This window comes from Rutidosis leptorrhynchoides, chromosome 4 (assembly GCF_046630445.1).
Source record: "Rutidosis leptorrhynchoides isolate AG116_Rl617_1_P2 chromosome 4, CSIRO_AGI_Rlap_v1, whole genome shotgun sequence".
NCBI lineage: Eukaryota > Viridiplantae > Streptophyta > Magnoliopsida > Asterales > Asteraceae > Rutidosis > Rutidosis leptorrhynchoides.
The window spans coordinates 102,476,717-102,496,785 of record NC_092336.1 but is presented as its reverse complement, the minus strand read 5'-3'; positions in this window follow the sequence as shown (position 1 = coordinate 102,496,785).

Genomic DNA, 20,069 nt, shown 5'->3' with positions numbered 1-20,069 from the left:
CCGACACGATAAGCAAAGTCTAATTAATTAAATTTCAAAATTTTGAACTATTTATAAGGATTCATTTACCTTTTGACTATTCCCGATGATTCACGAACAATTGTTTGTAAATAAATATGTATTTATAAATATAAATGTAAGTGTAAATAATAAACATAAAATATAGTTTAAACAATTGAATTAGCTATGTAAAATAAGATACAAAATAATTAGGTATAATTTAAAATGAATATATATACATGTATATATGATTGCTATTAATAATTATTATATTGCAATATATAAATATTAAATATCCAAATATGTTATTAAATAGAATAAGTAATACATAAGTAATAAAACGTGAAGTTAATATATTATATGTAAATACAAATCAAAGTATAAATGTTATATCATGATCATTACTTTCATTATTATTATTAATAGTAACATTAATATTTGTATTATTAATAACACTATGTCTAATATAAAATATGTATATATATATATATGTGTATATATATATATATATATATATATATATATATATATATATATATATATATATATATATATATATATATATATATATATGGAAATTCGATATGTATAAGTTGTTATATTATTATAATTATTAATATTATTATTATCAATAATATTATTATAAGTAGTATTACTATGATATTATTGTTATCATTTTATTAGGATTATTATTAGTAAACTGATTAAAATTATCAATATTATGATTGTTAGGATCACCACTAATTATTATTATTATTAATACGATTATTATTTTTATGGATACTATTATCATTATTATTATTTCTATTATTATTATTATTATTATTAATATTAATATTGGTATTTTTATTATTAGTAAATCTATTATTATAAATCAGTATTATTAATTAATTAGTATTAATATTATTAATATTAATATATTTATTAATTATTAATATATATTATAAAATATAATAAATGGTACGAGTTTGGTAACCATAACCATCAAAACTGTTTTCCATTTTTGTTTATGTCGGGAGTTGTTATAGGTCTAATTCAATCACTTGAAAACAGGAATTTACTCATTATATTTATAGAGTACTGCAATTGTAAAAAAAAAAAAAATAAATAAATAAATTGATATATATATAAAACGTCCGCTGTTCTTGAGCTGTGAGTACCAAAATCTCGAATTCAATTCATTCTTCAAAATTAAAAATTCAGAAGGAACCTAAATCCAATCGTGATTCTTTCTGTAAAATTTTACATCTTAATTCGTAAAATCAAAGGTGAATTTTGGAGTCAAAGTTCTTATTTAAAAAGTCAAACCATGTGTTCATCCAAGAATTCGAATTCGTTTTACAATTTCTGAGGCAATTGTTGATTGAGAAAGTTTTTAGAAGAAGTTTCCTACCTATTTCGTTTAGAATTCATCTTCTACAAATGTCAAGATTTCGAAATAAGAGTTTGAGTTCCAAATTTTTTTACAGCGACGGTTGCAAAATTATTTGAGTTATATATATTTTTTTCTGTTGTTAATCAATAACAATTACAATAATTTGCTTCTGTTCCGTTTAATAAATTAAAACATTTTTTTTTTGGGTTTGCTATTATGATTCTGGGTTACTGATTGAGTCATTCAGATTATGAAGAAGATGAAAAATTGAAACAGACAGTTTATCGGTTTAATATAAATGATATTGGGATTAAAACAGATATGCAGTGATAGTACAATGGTTATGGGATCGTGTTGGATACTTAGAGGTCTCGGGTTCGAGTGTTGTAGCTGCCATATTTTTTTTTAAAAGTCTTATTGATGTAGTTATTATCTCCTTATTTATTATTTTTATTATTATTAATAATTGTTATTATTATTATTATTATTATTATTATTATTATTATTATTATTATTATTGTTGTTATTGCCATGATAAGTATTATTATTAGTAACATTATTATTATTATGATAGTATTGCTAATATTATTAATTATAATAATCTTGTTGTGCTATTATCACTAATATAAATGTAATGAGTATTATTATCCTTAACATAACTAATATTGTTATTATTATTATCGTTATTATTATTAAGATAATGATAATTATTATTATTCCTAATATTTAGAAGCATCATTAACCAAATTAAGAGTATTATCATTGTCGTTATTAATAGGACAGGTATTATAATCTTTATCATTGTTATTGCTACAAATATTAATAAAATTATTATTAGTTGAAATCTTATCAATTTAGTATTATTATCATCATTATGATTATGATTAACATAATTATTATTATGAAAGTAATAAGGATATATTATTATTATTATTATTAACCATACCATTACTATTATTAGTATTATCATTATCATTATTAATAGAGTTATTATTATTAGTAATCCACTAATGTCAAAACTATCATTTTTAACAAATAAATAATTTTGTATATAAAAAATGTATTTAGTACGTATACTATAACTATGTTAAGATTTCATATAACTATATAATAACATTATTTATATAAACACTCATATATAACAAACTAATGATATTCTTATATAATTCTAACCATATATATATATATATATATATATATATATATATATATATATATATATATATATATATATATATATATATATATATATATATATATATATATATATATATATATATATATATATATATATATATATATATATATATATATTAAACATTTTCAATATATACACAAACTAAATAAGTATAATATATAATTTAAGATATAATATATAAACTTGTTCGATTACGGTTATCCATATTAATATATATACAAATGATATAGGTTCGTGAATCTGAGGCCAACCCTGCATTGTTCAATATCGTCATATGTATTTTTACTACAAAATACAGTATAGTGAGTTTCATTTGCTCCATTTTTAAATGCTTTTGCAATATATATTTTTGGGACTGAGAATACATGCGCTGCTTTTATAAATATTTTACGAAATAGACACAAGTAATCGAAACTACATTCTATGGTTGGATTATCGAATCGAATATGCCCCTTTTTAGCTTGGTAGCCTAAGAATTAGGAAAATGGCCCCTAATTGAAGCGAATCCTAAAGATAGATCTATGAACCTTGACACGTTCCATTCGGGTTACGAATGCTTTAGTACTTCAATTATCATGTCTGATGAGAGTCCCGGAATGATGGGGATATTCTATAAGCATCCTGTGAGTTCGGTTATCAAGCGTTCACCATATGAATGATTTTTATCTCTATGCAGTTTGTGAAATGCCTGATATGAGATGTATGTTTATGGAAAAATTGAAATCTTGTGGTCTATTAAAATTATGGAAATGATTGATTACGATAAACTAATGAACTCACCAACCTTTTGGCTGACACTTTAAAGCATGTTTATTCTCAGGTATTAAAGAAATCTTCCGCTGTGCATTAGCTCATTTTAAGGATATTATTTGGAGTCATTCATGACCTATTTTAAAAGAAGTTGCATTCGAGTCGTTGAAGTTCATTAGAGATTATTATTAAGTAAATGACAGATTAGGCCATTTATAGTTTGGATATTATGAAATGGTATGCATACCTTTCAACTTTCGATGTAATGAAAGTTTGTCTTTTAAAAACGAATGCAATGTTTGTAAAAATGTATCATATAGAGGTCAAGTACCTCGCGATGTAACCAACTATTATGAAACATTTATAATCGATATGGACTTCGTCCAGATGGATTAAGACAGGGTATTAAAGTTGGTATTAGAGCGGTGGTCTTAGCGAACCAGGTCTGCATTAGTGTGTCTAACTGATAAGTCGTTAGGATGCATTAGTTAGTCTGGACTTCGACCGTGTCTGCATGTCAAAAGTTTTTCTTATCATTTAGTGTCAAAATTTTTTTGCTTATCATCCTTAAAGTCTAGACACGTCTTACTGCCTCTATTGCATAGACTGTGTATAGATAAATTCATATCTTAGCGTATCTGTTATTGTTACCTTTGCCTGACAGCTTCCGTAGATTTCTCTGTAACTTATGGGATTTTAGTATTATATATGTATATGTAAATTATGTATTGCAGGGTACTAATCTACATCCTATAATCTTTTTCTTATCGAAAAATATTTCATATGATCGTACAAGATGAATCCCTCAACCAGTTCGAATTCGTCAGATTCCGACAGCTATTCCGATATGGATATTCACCTAAGCTCCGGAAGCAGCGTCACCAGAATGAATCAACCAATCATCCATCCCCAATTCATCTGATGGGTTCGTAGTCGACTTAATCAATGGAGACAAGAAGAAGGAGATTCCTTCCATCAATCGAATTCACCTCTTGGCGATGAACCTGAAGCACTTACCGGCAAACCCATTCGAAATACCATTTTCAAACTCATTTCCAGAGTATCTCGCCACGATTATATTCTATCTAAAATTCTAAACCTTATTCATCCGCTCGTTCCTACCGACAATCATCCCAGAATAATGAAAGAAGTCAACGAACTTCGCACTCGAGTTGTAGCCTTAGAAAATATGGTGCAAAACGTACCAACTTCAGCAACATCACCGGCACCAACAGTACCACCAACAACCCAAGTTTCAACATCACATGCCTCAACATCTCATTCCGTACTTCGAGTATAATCACCGTTTTACATGACGTTCTACATCAATTATCTTCGTCCTTCATGGCAATTATGTAATCTCTAATGTTTTAGAGATTATATATTCTTGTTCTAATGGTAAATCAAATGAGTCTAATACCATATTGACTCATTAAATCCATGATTTCATCTGAAGAAAATATATATGTATATATGTTTTCATAAAGATTGTAATTAAAAATTCTTTTGTACAAACTGTTAATGGTGAAAATATTTTAACGGGTAGGTAATACCCGAGGAATATTTAGATTTCACATTAATAAGTTACACTGTACATTCTTCGAATCTGATTCAACAGTCATTTATTATCCTACTTACATCCACAGATATACGTATCCGTTCATCACAGAATAACCATTCAATTTCATATTTAGATTTTGACCTATCAGAATCCAACAAGTGGCATAATGAAGAAAACATTTGACAAAATAATATTTGTTAGAAACAAACGAATTAACTATGAGAAAATTTTGTTAAGAATCCACGCTAACTGTTCCTAGCTAACTGATTACATTTTATTTATCGCAGTTTATTTATCGCAATTTAATTATCGCAATTTTATTTATCATCATTTAATTTCTGTTATTTACTTTACGCACTTTATTTATCGTCATTTAATTTCTGTTATTTATTTTACCCACTTTAAATATCGGGACACGTATACAAGGTTTTGACATATCATATCGATGCATCTATATATATTATTTGGAATAAATATGCAGTAATGCTGGAGTTAGCTATACAGGGTTGAGGTTGATTCTACAATAATATATATAGTTTGAGTTGTGATCGAGTCTGACACGTATTAATTAATTCGAATATTATATATTAAACTATATATAAATTATTGGACTGTTACTGTGGACTATCGACTGTGTACTAAAAACATTGGACAATTAAAATGAATTAAAATATTGATTATAACATATGAAACTAAATATTCTTCAAGTTTGCCACTTGATTTCATCTTAAACTTCATTTGTATCTCGACGATTACAATCTGCGTTCAAATCTTTCATGATTCTTGAAACCTCTCAATTAAGAAACAACTGAGAAGATGAACCAACCGCACTTCATCTACAGAAGAAAGATTTATGCATATAGTTATGCACCTGAAAATATTCGGAACCTGAGTAAACGTTTAACACGTATCTGTGCCAATTCCTTTAGTGTTATTATTACCCAAAATAACTTGGTAATTCCTTTCAAAGTAGCAAATTTTGTCACAGCTTCAACAAGTCAACTTCGACTTTTCGTCCGAAACAACCTTATTATAACTTTGATATATATGCGTGCTCCTTATTGTTACCGGGGAACCTTTTATATTCCAACATATTACCATCAGCGTTTAATCATCTAAAAAGACAATTCTCTTGAAACCACCTCGAATTGATAACCAATGATTCAGATATGGTAGCATTAAATGCAGAGGAAACATCAAAGTCGTAGATGGTCTAAACGGCCAAAAGTTTGATAATAAAGAGTGGAATGTTGGGAACACTCTATAGAAAATTTGGTACTGGAAAACGGATTGAGCAAACCAAGAAGGAGATTGTAGACAAATCACAAAGAAAAAATCTGCCTTCAAAGAATCCAAATGATTCAGTATCTACTGAAGTCATTAATGAATACCTTACTCCTGACTCTAAATTCTTGCGGACAAATTTTCTTCATCAACCTTCGAACTTAGAAATTCCAAAATATCATCATAAATATCTTCGATATTTCTGAGGATATTTTCATAAATATTCTTGTCCAAAATTATTTATCTCTTCCTGCTATCTATGTTACATCATAAAGGAAAATACTTTAGTTTCTAAATTTCTTTAAAATTCGAGTTTGAATTATGAATGAATTTCTTCGTCACAACTTGATTCAAAAATTCTAAGATATCATCGTACCTTTATACCATCGATATATCTGAAGATATTCTTATCTGAAATCATTTATCTCTTCGCGCTATCAGAGTTACATCATATAAGAAACTGTTAGTTTCTATATTCTGTAAACCTTCGAGTTTAAACTATGAATGACTTTGAAGTAGTGTTGGGAACTGATGCATGAGTTAGTATAATATAATGACACTTGATCAACGTGATTATATTACAGTAAGTCATGCTAAGTTTCTAATGGAACGTGATGATTCACAGATCATAATGTCATCATGTGCCATGTTACACGACTCTTACATTCTGTCTAATCTATAAACATATCAAGAACATATTTTCTTGATAGTTCTATCTTTTCTCTTAAATTTTGATAATTTAACCAATCAAGACCGTGCTATTACAATTTCTCTCTTAGAACATTAGCCACGTTCATTCGAAACTCCATACCCACGAATTCTGGACCATTACAAGAGATGCCCAATCGCAAGAAGAAGAAGAAACGAAGGGACAAAGCTCTGAAATAGAAATTGGATTATAAATCGCAGCAAATAGGGGGGAAAGTATTAACTGGGGATGACAATGATTATAGAAAACAGAAGCAAGGACTTCGAGGTATAAGGGAAGATATAAAGTCCGATAATAACACATAAATTACAAACCGTGTATATCAATGTTTATCGCAACATAAAGACACGGGAGAATTAAAAACATTATAATCCCTAGGGCGAAGTAGAAGAAATCAGATTCCTCTGGTGGAAGTTGGTGTAAGACCCGAATATTTATTTTGTATACTTGTTTATAAAAGACATACGAGAACGGGCTTCGTTTAATATTTATATTTAGTTAAAAAGAAAAAGAACCTGAAACTGACTACTTGCGCGCCGCGCGGGTCTGGTGCGCGCCGCGCCAAATCGCGCTGACAGAATCCTTTGTTTTTAATTATTTTAAATGAAGGGTAATTTGGTAAATTCACTTGGGGCCGGATTTGTGAGCCATATCAGTTGGTTTAGATCTAACTTTGGATCATTTCACATCCATTCATCATCTTCATCCATTCTTAGAGAGAGAGAGAGAGAGAGAGGTCTAGAGAGAGATTTGAGGTTTTGGTGAAGAAGAAGCTCGAATCGTTCAAAGTCTCGGGTTTTAAAGTCATTCCTTTCGTTCCTAGCTACGTTGTGGTGGTATTGGTAAGCTCAAACTCCGAATTTCATTTATTTGATTTGATATTCAAGTTAGGGTTTTGAGTTAAATTGTTGTGTAACCCTTTTAGGTGATGAAATGGATTTATGGTGACTAATTATTCTTGTCACTTGGCGGGTTTTGGGTTGGATGACGATTTGGCCTTGATTAGGCTTTGGTTTGGAGTTTAATCACTAGGTATAGTGATTATTGAAGTATTGGAACCCATTTAGGGTATTATGGTTGACTAATTGTGACTTTGGGTCAAATTAGGGTTCGGTGGTAATTATGACCCAAATTGGCGATTTAATGATGTTTATAAACTTAAAATGGATTAAGTTGAAGTATAGCACCGAGTTAAATGTGTTTAGGTGTCAAAACTTGTAAAGGATGAGATTTTGACCTTTATGGGTCAAAATTAGGGTTTAAGTGTCAAAATGGGTATGACACGTGTTTAACACTTGAGTTCGAGTTTAATTGACATATTGGGACCATTCTCACTTGTGTTAGTGATTATGGGTTAGTTTGGGCACGGTTTGTGCTTAGAAGTGCATTTGGGTCGAAATTGCACTAATGGTTGAATTGGGTTGAATTGTGAATCCACTCTAAGTGTAATGTTGTAATTGTGATAATGGATTAGGTATTTCCCATTGGCGACTTGCGGATTACTTGGAAGCACTCTTCAAAACTTCAAGGTGAGTGATATTATCCTATGTACATATGTATGTGTAGGATGGGTGCGGGTCGGGTGGAGTGATTCTCGGCTATAGAGCTCACTTCACATGTAGGTGGACTTGATGGACTTTTGTATAAGTCCAATTGGCACGGTTGTGCATTTGGTTGACCATCTTTGGCGAAGTACACGTTCGTGTGTACATTATCACACGTGATTGTGATTTGGATGTTGTAGCCCCGATGTGGTGGATTTTATAATCCCGTGACCGTGGGTTTGAGTTGGAGATGTGAATCGCGTTTGGTTTCGGATTCACGATGACGCGTGTGGTTTCGGTCATCTTATCAAATGAATCTCGTGTAGTTCGGATTCATGGTGACTCGTGTAGTTCGGTCATCTTATTGAGGTAGTAATCTCGTGTGGTTTCGGATTACTAAGGCTCGTGTAGTTCGGCCAACCTCGATGTTGTGAAGATAGTAATCTCGTGTGGTTTCGGATTACTAAGGCTCGTGTAGTTCGGCCAATCTTCATTGTGGTATTTGGTTCTCGGTATTGGGTTAAGGTGTTAACCTTGTTCGTTTATATTGTTATATATTAATGTATTGTTGTGTTGTAGCTAACCCTCCGGGTGTAGCTATTTGGCGTTGTTCACATCGTCGTTGGTGAACTTATATTGTTGTTGTATCTTTAGCACGTTGCTTAGAGATCGTACGGTATGCTTAGTGTAGTACCTTATATATGGATGCCTCGGTATGCGGTATTTGTTATTTTGTGGCGTGTCCATTTTATACATATATATGTATGTAGTATATTATCATTCACTAAGCGTTAGCTTACCCTCTCGTTGTTGACTCTTTTTATAGATTGCATGCGGATGGTGGCTCGGGTAAGCGCGAGGATTAGAGGACTTGCATAGTTTGCGTAGAAGGCTTGCTTTGGATTTATTAGGATTGGGTAGCGTATCCCCAATCGCCATGCTCGGCTTTATTTTGTATTACAAATCATGTGGTTGAAAACTTGTATTTTCGTACGAAAGTCGTAAAACGGCCGATGTGGGCCCGCTTCGTAAACTAAATTTTATTAATGGAACGCGCTAGTTTTTATATATGGAACATGGGGTTAAAAGCGTTACGCCTAAATATGTCGGGAACTAGTCAAACATTTTCGCATTTAAAGACTTTCCGGACAGTCAGGTTTGGCGCGCCGCGCGGCCTATATGGCGCGCCGCGCCAGGTGGCAGTTCAGCAAATATTTTTTTTATTTTGTATTTTCACGTGGTTTGTTCGCGGGTTGGTTTGGGTTGTTACAGTTGGAAAAGAAGAATGATTGTTGCGATAGTAAGGATGAGGACAAGGATCAAAACTGGATTAAGCATTTTTAGAATCTTTTGGATGTATGAAACAAGAAGGAAAGTGTAGGAATGGTGAGAATAATGGAACGAAAGAGTTTAATTTATAATAGAAATATCAGACAGACTAATCGAGGTAGATCACCGTATTTAATTATAGAGATCTTAATTCCTTACTCGCCGAAGAATCAAATCTTTTAGATTTCGAAGATTTTCTTTAAATCCCTTGAATTCCGGAATTCAACCCTGACTCTGTCAAAAGTTAAGACGAATCTTTACTTTTCCTATTTCAATCTTTTGCGATAGCTTCACTCATACGCTTCAAGTAACTGAATCGTTTAATCTATATTACTCGGTAATGATAAAACTCTAGTAATCAACTCATATTCGTCATGAAATTTTTTTATTGTTAGTCATGACCACCTCACTCAAATTTCGGGACGAAATTTCTTTAACGGGTAGGTACTGTGATGACCCGGGAATTTTCGACCAAATTTAAACTTAATCTTTATATGTTCCGACACGATAAGCAAAGTCTATTTAATTGAATTTCAAAATTTTGAACTATTTATAAGGATTCATTTACCTTTTGACTATTTCCGATAATTCACGAACAATTATTTGTAAATAAATATGTATTTATAAATATAAATGTAAGTGTAAATAATAAACATAAAATATAATTTAAACAATTGAATTAGCTATGTAAAATAAGATACAAAATAATTAGGTATAATTTAAAATGAATATATATACATGTATATATGATTGCTATTAATAATTATTATATTGTAATATATAAATATTAAATATCCAAATATGTTATTAAATAGAATAAGTAATACATAAGTAATAAAACGTGAAGTTAATATATTATATGTAAATACAAGTCAAAGTATAAATGTTATATCATGATCATTACTTTCATTATTATTATTAATAGTAACATTAATATTTGTATTATTAATAACACTATGTCTAATATAAAATATGTATGTATGTATGTATGTATGTATATATATATATATATATGAAAATTTGATATGTATAAGTTGTTATATTATTATAATTATTAATATTATTATTATCAATAATATTATTATAAGTAGTATTATTATGATATTATTGTTATCATTTTATTAGGATTATTATTAGTAAACTGATTAAAATTATCAATTTTATGATTGTTAGGATCACTACTAATTATTATTATTATTAATACGATTATTATTTTTATGGATATTATTATCATTATTATTATTTCTATTATTATTATTATTATTATTATTATTATTATTATTATTATTATTATTATTATTATTATTATTATTAATATTAATATTGGTATTTTTATTATTAGTAAATCTATTATAATAAATCAGTGTTATTAATTAATTAGTATTAATATTATTAATATTAATATATTTATTAATTATTAATATATATTATAAAATATAATAAATGGTACGAGTTTGGTAACCATAACCATCAAAACTGTTTTCCATTTTTGTTTATGTCGGGAGTTGTTATAGGTCTAATTCAATCAATTGAAAACAGGAATTTACTCATTATATTTATAGAGTACTGCAATTGTAAAATAAAATATGATGACCCGTCCTAATCCACCTGGACGAAGTCATCAACATCTGGTCCCATTGCGAGGTACTGACCTAAATATGCCATGTACGACTTCATATAATATCTTTAGAATGAGCAAATGCACAGCGGAAGATTTCTTTCATACCTGAGAATAAACATGCTTGAAAGTGTCAACCAAAAGGTTGGTGAGTTCATAGGTTTATCATAACGATCATTTTAGTATATTAATAGACCACAAGATTTCCGTTTATAAATATATGTACACTCTCAAGTGTATAAAAGTACTCTATAAGTTGTAGGCACCCGGTAACAAGCCTTAACGTTCATGTTTTACCCTCTAAAGTACACCAGATCAGGTGTGTTTAATATAACTTCGAAGTACTAAAGCATCCCATAGTCAGGATGGGGTTTGTCAGGCCCAATAGATCTATCTTTAGGATTCGCGCCTACCATACATAGACAAGTAGTTTAATGTTACCAAGCTAAGGGTATATTTCTGGTTTAAACCCACGTAGAATTTGTTTTAGTACTTGTGCCTATTTCGTAAAACATTTATAAAACAGCACATGTATTCTCAGCCCAAAATATATATTGCAAAAGCAATTAAAAAGGGAGCAAATGAAACTCACCATACTGTATTTTGTAGTAAAAATACATATGACTATATTGAACAAGTGTAGGTTTGGCCTCCGATTCACGAACCTATATCATTTGTATATTTATTAATATTCATATTTGTAATTGAACACATATATATATAAATGTATTAGTTATATCGTTTTTATGTTAATAATATATATATGTTTTATATGTTTATTTTGTATATAAAAATATTAAATTCTGTTATGTTAAATATATATATTTATGTATGTATTTTATTTTTTATCCAAAACAGTAGTTCTATTATACTAAGTTAAAATTAGTAATAATAATAATAATAACATTAATAATATACATATCTGAATAATAATCCTATTTATAATAATACTTGTATTGATATTAACAATACTAATAATAACATTAATAATCTTTAACGATGTTACTTAATAGTAAAATGATAATAACATATATTAGTCATTAATAAATATATAATAATTATAGTAACTATATCCTTAATTATAACTATAATCATAATGATAATGATAACTAATACTTAAATGACAAATTTATAATAACAAATACATTAATAAGGTTCATATTTCTTATAATTATGGTAATAATAATAATAATATTTATAATTCTAATAATAATCAGTAGTAATAACATTAATGAGTAATAATAATAATAATAATAATAATAATAATAATAATAATAATAATAATAATAATAATAATAATAATAATAATAATAATAATAATAATAATAATAATAATAAAACAATTAAAGAGACTACCTTTAAGAAAACGGCAAAAAGAGTGTTCCTGCCGGGACTCGAACCTGAGACCTCTTGTTCATACTCTAACACCCTTAACCATGCGACTATCCCAGCTTTTCTGTATTAACCCTAAACTAAAATTTATATAACCCATTTTTCTTTATTTCTTATTTCATTCTTCACCTTCTTCCTCAACTCCATCGGCCAAAATCACCATCAAGGTAATTAATACAACCAAGGATTTAGATCCTTCACAGAATCATCATCAATCCATAAATGTTTGTGTTAACCATTAAAAGAGATAAATAAATAAAAAATAAACAGGAACCGTTGCTGCTGTTCATCGAGAAGAAGAAAAAAAAAACTCAAACTCTGATTATGAATTTGAGTGCATTTCAGTCATAGATTTCTACGTGAAATAGTTTCAAAAACGCTCTTGGAATCTTTCTAAATTATCAATTTCATCAGCAACCTAAAAACGAATTCAAATTTTTCAATGAATTAAATCGTTTGACTTTTTAATTAAGATCTTTGACTCAAAAATTTGAATTCAATATAAAGAATTGGGTTCTGATATTTTGCAGGTAGTTTAACTAAATGATTTCTAGTAACACCGCATTTCTACTTTTTGAAAATCATTACAAGATCAAGCTTTTTGGAAAATCACCTACAACGGAGTATTAACGAGCTGTATATATTATTATTATTATTATTATTATTATTATTATTATTATTTTTTCTGTTTTATTTTCCCACGAATTGCATATATAATTGATACTGATAGATACTGAATTGAATGAGTGTGTTAGAAACAATTGTAAACTCGATTGATTTATTGCATCAGATATTCGACAGATTAGAAGCAGGTAAACAGAAAAAAAAAAATAAGGAAAATACAAGCACAAATAGATAAAAAGGGTGAAGTGGATTTGCTAACCAATTTGTTTGTGTTCTGTAATAAAATTTGATATGTAGTGCGAGTTGGAGACAGAACAATCTTTAAAAGGAATTTTCGATGGGGAAATCAAACAAGAATCCTACTAGTTATTGACTTTTTATGAATTCTATGATTAAATTAATATTAATATTTATTAATAATAATAATTATTATAATAATAAATAATAATGCTACTAAAATCATAAAAATGATAATAATAATAATATTAGTAATGATAATAATAGTAAATTGTATTATTTTCTATTAATCACAATGACAATAATGAATATAATATTAATTTTGATAAAGATAATGATAATAACTATAATAATAATCATTAATATCTTAAATTACATGTATTATAATAATAGTATTCATAATACTGAGATTAATATTAATATTTATTTTAATGAAATTAATAATAACATTGTTAATATAATAACTATATTTTAACTTGTATTTTCATATAATATATTAACTTTACATCTTTAATTCCAAATGTTTAATTTACATTTTATGACTTCAAATTAATATATGTTCTTACATTTATATATATACTATTTAGATGCATAAAAATATTATATATCTATTTAATTATTTTTTTATTTTTATTTTTTTTACAGTAATTTAATTATTTTGTTTATTATCTTACATTATTTATTCTAATTGATTAATGTATACTTATTAATTTAAATTATTATGTATACACTTATGTATATATTTACATAAATATATTACACATTGGTTCGTGAATCGACATGATTGGTCAAAGGTTAAATGAATTTATGAACATAGTTCCAAGGTTTTCGAGACTCAACATTATAGACTTTGCTTATCGTGTCGAATTCATAGGAAGATTCAGTTTAAATTTGGTCGGAAATTTCCGGGTCGTCACAGTACCTACTCGTTAAAGAAATTTCGTCCCGAAATTTGATTGGGATGGTCATGATGGACATTAAGTATGTTTTCCTGACTCATATGAGTTGGAATTTAGAGTTTTATCATTGATGTGTGATATGGATAAAACAATTCGTGTATGTGAAGAGTACGAGTGAAGCTATCACAAACTAGTGAAATGAGGAATGTAAGTTTCATCATAACTTTTGACGTAGTCACGTTTGAATTCAGAAAATAAGGTGCATCTTAACTTTTGACACTGTCTTGGTTGAATTCCGGAATTCAAGGGATTTAAAAGAAAATCTTCGATATCTGTAAGATTTGATTCTTCGGTAAATAAGGAAATTAGGATCTCTTTCATTAAATGCGATCATCTTCCTCGATTGCTTTATCTGATATTTTCACTATAAATTTACCTTTTCCGTTCCATTACTTTTCACCAATTCAATAATTTCCTTCTTAATTCACATTTCCAAAGAGTTTGAAAATGCGTAATCTCGTTCTGATCCTTGTACTTATCCTGACTATCGCTTCTGTCATTCTTCTCTTTCATTTATCACCAGAGGAATCTGTTTTCTTTTACTTCGCCCTTGGGGTTATAGTGTTTTTAATTCTCCCATGTTTTTATGTTGTGATAAACATTGACATACACGGTTTGTAATTTATGTGTTGTTGTTGGGCTTTATATTTTCCCTTATATGTCGGATCTTTATGCCTTTGTTTTCTCTTCTCGAATTCAAGTGAAGAAAGTAATGGTCCAGAATTTGTAAGTATGGAGTTTCGAATGAACATAACTAATGTTCTAAGAGAGAGTTTGTAGTAGCACGATCTTGATTGGTTAAATTACCAGTATTTAAAAGAAAAGATAGGACTATCAAGATAATATGTTCTTGATATGTTTAGAGGTTAATCAGAATGAAAGAGTTATGTAATATAACACACGATGATGGTATGATCTACTGTGAATCATCATCTCGTTTCATTAGAAACTCAGCATGACTTACTGTAATATAATCATGTTGGCCAAGCGTCATTATATTATACTAACTCATGCTTCAATTCCCTACACTTCTCCACAATTCATTTATAATTTATACTTAGGTTTTACAGAAGTTTCCAATATAATGGAATACAGATAGTACGAAGAGGTATATAATTTTGGACGAGAATATTTATGAAAATATCCTTAGAAATATCGAAGATATTTATGATGATATTTTGGAATTTCTAAGTTCGATGGTTAATGAAGAAAGATTTTCAGCAAGATTTTAACATGACCTTGGAGCAAGAAATTCTCTAAAGATTTCATCGAATCCAAAATTACCTGGATCCTTTGAATATAGGGTTTGGTCCTTGTATTTGTCCTTGGTCTCCTTCATGGGTAGCTCAATCTATTTTTCAATACTAAATTTTTTATCGAGCGTTCCTAACACTCCTTTCTTTATCATCAAACTTTTGGCCGTTTAGACCATCTACCATTTTTCTGTTTCCTCTGCATTTAATGTTATGATATCTGAATCATCGGCTATTAATCCAAGGTGGTTTCAGGAGAATTGTGTTTTTAGATGATTAAACGCTGATGGTAATATGGTGGAATATGAAAGGTTCCCCGGTAACGATAAAAGAGCACGCGTATATATCAAGGTTATAATAAGGTTGTTTCGAACAAAAAGTCGAAGTTGTCTTGCTGGAGCTGTGACAAAATTGGCTATTTGAAGAAGAACTGCAAAGTTATTTTGGGTAATAATAACACTAAAGGAATTAGCACAGCTACGTGTTAAATGTTTACTCAATTTTCGAGAGTTTTTCAGGTGCATAACTATATGCATCAATCTTTTCTTTCGTAGATGAAGTGCGGTTGGTTCATCCTATCGATTGAGGTGTTTTCAAGAATCATGAAAGGTTTGAACGCAGATTGTAATCGTCAAGATACAAACGAGGTTTAAGATGAAATCAAGTGGCAAACTTGAAGAATTATTTAGTTTCATATGTTATAGTTAGTATTTTAATCCATTTTAATTGTCCAATATTATTCGTCCACAGTCGATAGTCCACAGTTAACAGTCCAATAATTCATATATAGTTTAATATATAATATTCGAATTGATTAATACGTATCGTGACCCGTGTACATGTCTCAGACTCGATCACAACTCAAAGTATATATATTACTATAGAATCAACCTCAACCCTGTATAGCGAACTCGATCATTACAGCATATAGAGTGTCTATGGTTATTCCAAATAATATATATATATGCGTCGATATGATATGTCAAAACCTTGTATACGTGTCCCGATATTTAAAATGCGTAAAAATAAATAACAGAAATTAAATGACGATAAATAAAGTGCGTAAAGTAAATAACAGAAATTAAATGACGATAAATAAAATTGCGATAATTAAATTGCTATAAATAAACTGCGATAAATAAAATGTAATCAGTTAGCTAGGAACAGTCAGCTAGGAACAGTTAGCGTGGATTCTTAACAAAATTTCTCATAGTTAATTTATCCGTTTCTAACAAATTTTATTTTGTCAAATGTTTTCTTCATTATGCCACTTGTTAGATTCTGATAGGTCAAAATTCAAATATGAAATTGAATGAAAATGGTTATTCTGCGGTGAATGGATACGTATATCAGTGAATGTAAGTAGGATAGTAGATGACTATTGAATCAGATCCAAAGAATGTAGAGTGTAACTTATTAATGTGAAATCTGAATATTCCTCAGGTATTACCTATCCGTTAAAATATTTTCACCATTAACAGTTTGTACAAAAGAATTTTTAATTACAATCTTTATGAAAATATACTTACATATATATTTTCTTCAAATGTAATCATGGATTTAATGAGTCAATATGATATTAATCTCATTTTCCTTTTGGTTTGAGCTAGAATAAATAATCTCTAAGACTTTAGAGATTTCATAATCGCCATGAAGAACGAAGATAATTGATGTAGAACGATACGTAGAACGGTGATTATACTCGAGGTACAGAATGAGATGTTGAGGCATGGATTGTTGATGGTACTGGTGCTATTAATGATGGTACTGTTGGTGCTGGTGATGTTGCTGAAGCTGGTAGATTTTGCACCATATTTTCCAAATTGATTACTCGAGCTCGAAGTTCGCTAACTTCTTCTATTATTTCGGGATGATTGTCGTTCGGAACGAGCGGATGAATAAGGTTTAGAATTTTAGATGGAATATAATCGTGGCGAGATACTCTGGAGATGAGTGTGAAAGTGGTGCTTCAGACAGGTTCGCCGGTTAGTGCTTCAGGTTCTTCACCAAGAGGTGAATTTGGTTGATGGAAAGGATCGCCTTCTTCGCGTCTCCATGGATTAAGTTGACTACGAACCCATCCTCAATTCATTTAGAATAGATGATAGCTAAATGGTTGATCTATTTCGGTTATACTGCTTTCGGAGCTCGAGTGAAAATCCATGTCGGAATAGCTGGCGGAATAACTATCGAAATAGCTATCGGAATCTGAGGGACTCGAACTGGTTGAGGGGTTCATCTCGTATGATCGGATGAAGGATTTTTGATAAGAAATAGATTATAGAATGTAGATTAGTACCCTGCAATACATAATTTACATATGCATATATAATACTAAAAATCCCATAAGTTACGGAGGAATCTACGGAAGCTGTCAGGCAAAGGTAACAATAAAAGATACGCTAAGATATGAATTTATCTATACACTGTCTATGCAATAGATATAGTAAGACGTGTCTAGACTAAGAATGATAAGCAGGTAATTTCTAAGGATGGTAAATAGGTAATTTTCAACACGAAATGATAAGTAAAACTTTTGACATGCAGACACGGTCTAAGTCCAGACTCACTAATGCATCTTAACAACTATCAGTTAGACACACTAATGTAAGACCTGGTTCGCTAAGACCACCACTCTGATACCAACTGTGATGACCCGTCCTAATCCACATGGACGAAGTCATCAACATCTGGTCCCATTGCGAGGTACTGACCTAAATATGCCATGTACGACTTCATATAATATCTTTAGAATGAGCAAATGCACAGCGGAAGATTTCTTTCATACCTGAGAATAAACATGCTTAAAAGTGTCAACCAAAAGGTTGGTGAGTTCATAGGTTTATCATAACGATCATTTCAGTATATTAATAGACCACAAGATTTCCGTTTATAAATATATGTACACTCGCAAGTGTATAAAAGTAATCTATAAGTTGTAGGCACCCGGTAACAAGCCTTAACGTTCATGTTTTACCCTCTAAAGTACACCAGATCAGGTGTGTTTAATATAACTTCGAAGTACTAAAGCATCCCATAGTCAGGATGGGGTTTGTCAGGCCCAATAGATCTATCTTTAGGATTCGCGCCTACCGTACATAGACAAGTAGTTTAATGTTACCAAGCTAAGGGTATATTTTTGGTTTAAACCTACGTAGAATTTATTTTAGTACTTGTGCCTATTTCGTAAAACATTTATAAAACAGCGCATATATTCTCAGCCCAAAATATATATTGCAAAAGCAATTAAAAAGGGAGCAAATGAAACTCACGATACTGTATTTTGTAGTAAAAATACATATGACTATATTGAACAAGTGTAGGTTTGGCCTCCGATTCACGAACCTATATCGTTTGTATATTTATTAATATTCATATTTGTAATTGAACACACACACACACACACACACACACACACACACACACACACACACACACATATATATATATATATATATATATATATATATATATATATATATATATATATATATATATATATATATATATATATATATATATATATATAAATGTATTAGTTATATCATTTTTATGTTAATAATATATATATGTTTTATATGTTTATTTTGTATATAAAAATATTAAATTCTGTTATGTTAAATATATATATTTATGTATGTATTTTATTTGTTTATCCAAAACAGTAGTTCTATTATACTAAGTTAAAATTAGTAATAATAATAATAACATTAATAATATACATATCTGAATAATAATCCTATTTATAATAATACTTGTATTGATATTAACAATACTAATAATAACATTAATAATCTTTAACGATGTTACTTAATAGTAAAATGATAACAACATATATTAGTCATTAATAGATAATAGATATATAACAATTATAATAATTATAGTAACTATATCCTTAATTATAACTATAATCATAATGATAATGATAACTAATACTTAAATGATAAATTTATAATAACAAATACATTAATAAGGTTCATATTTCTTATAATTATGGTAATAATAATAATAATAATAATATTTATAATTCTAATAATAATCAGTAGTAATAACATTAATGAGTAATAACAATAAAAATAATAATAATAATAATAATAATAATAATAATAATAATAATAATAATAATAATAATAATAATAATAATAATAATAATAAAACAATTAAAGAGACTACCTTTAAGAAAACAGCAAAAAGAGTGTTCCTGCCGGGACTCGAACCCGAGACCTCTAGTTCATA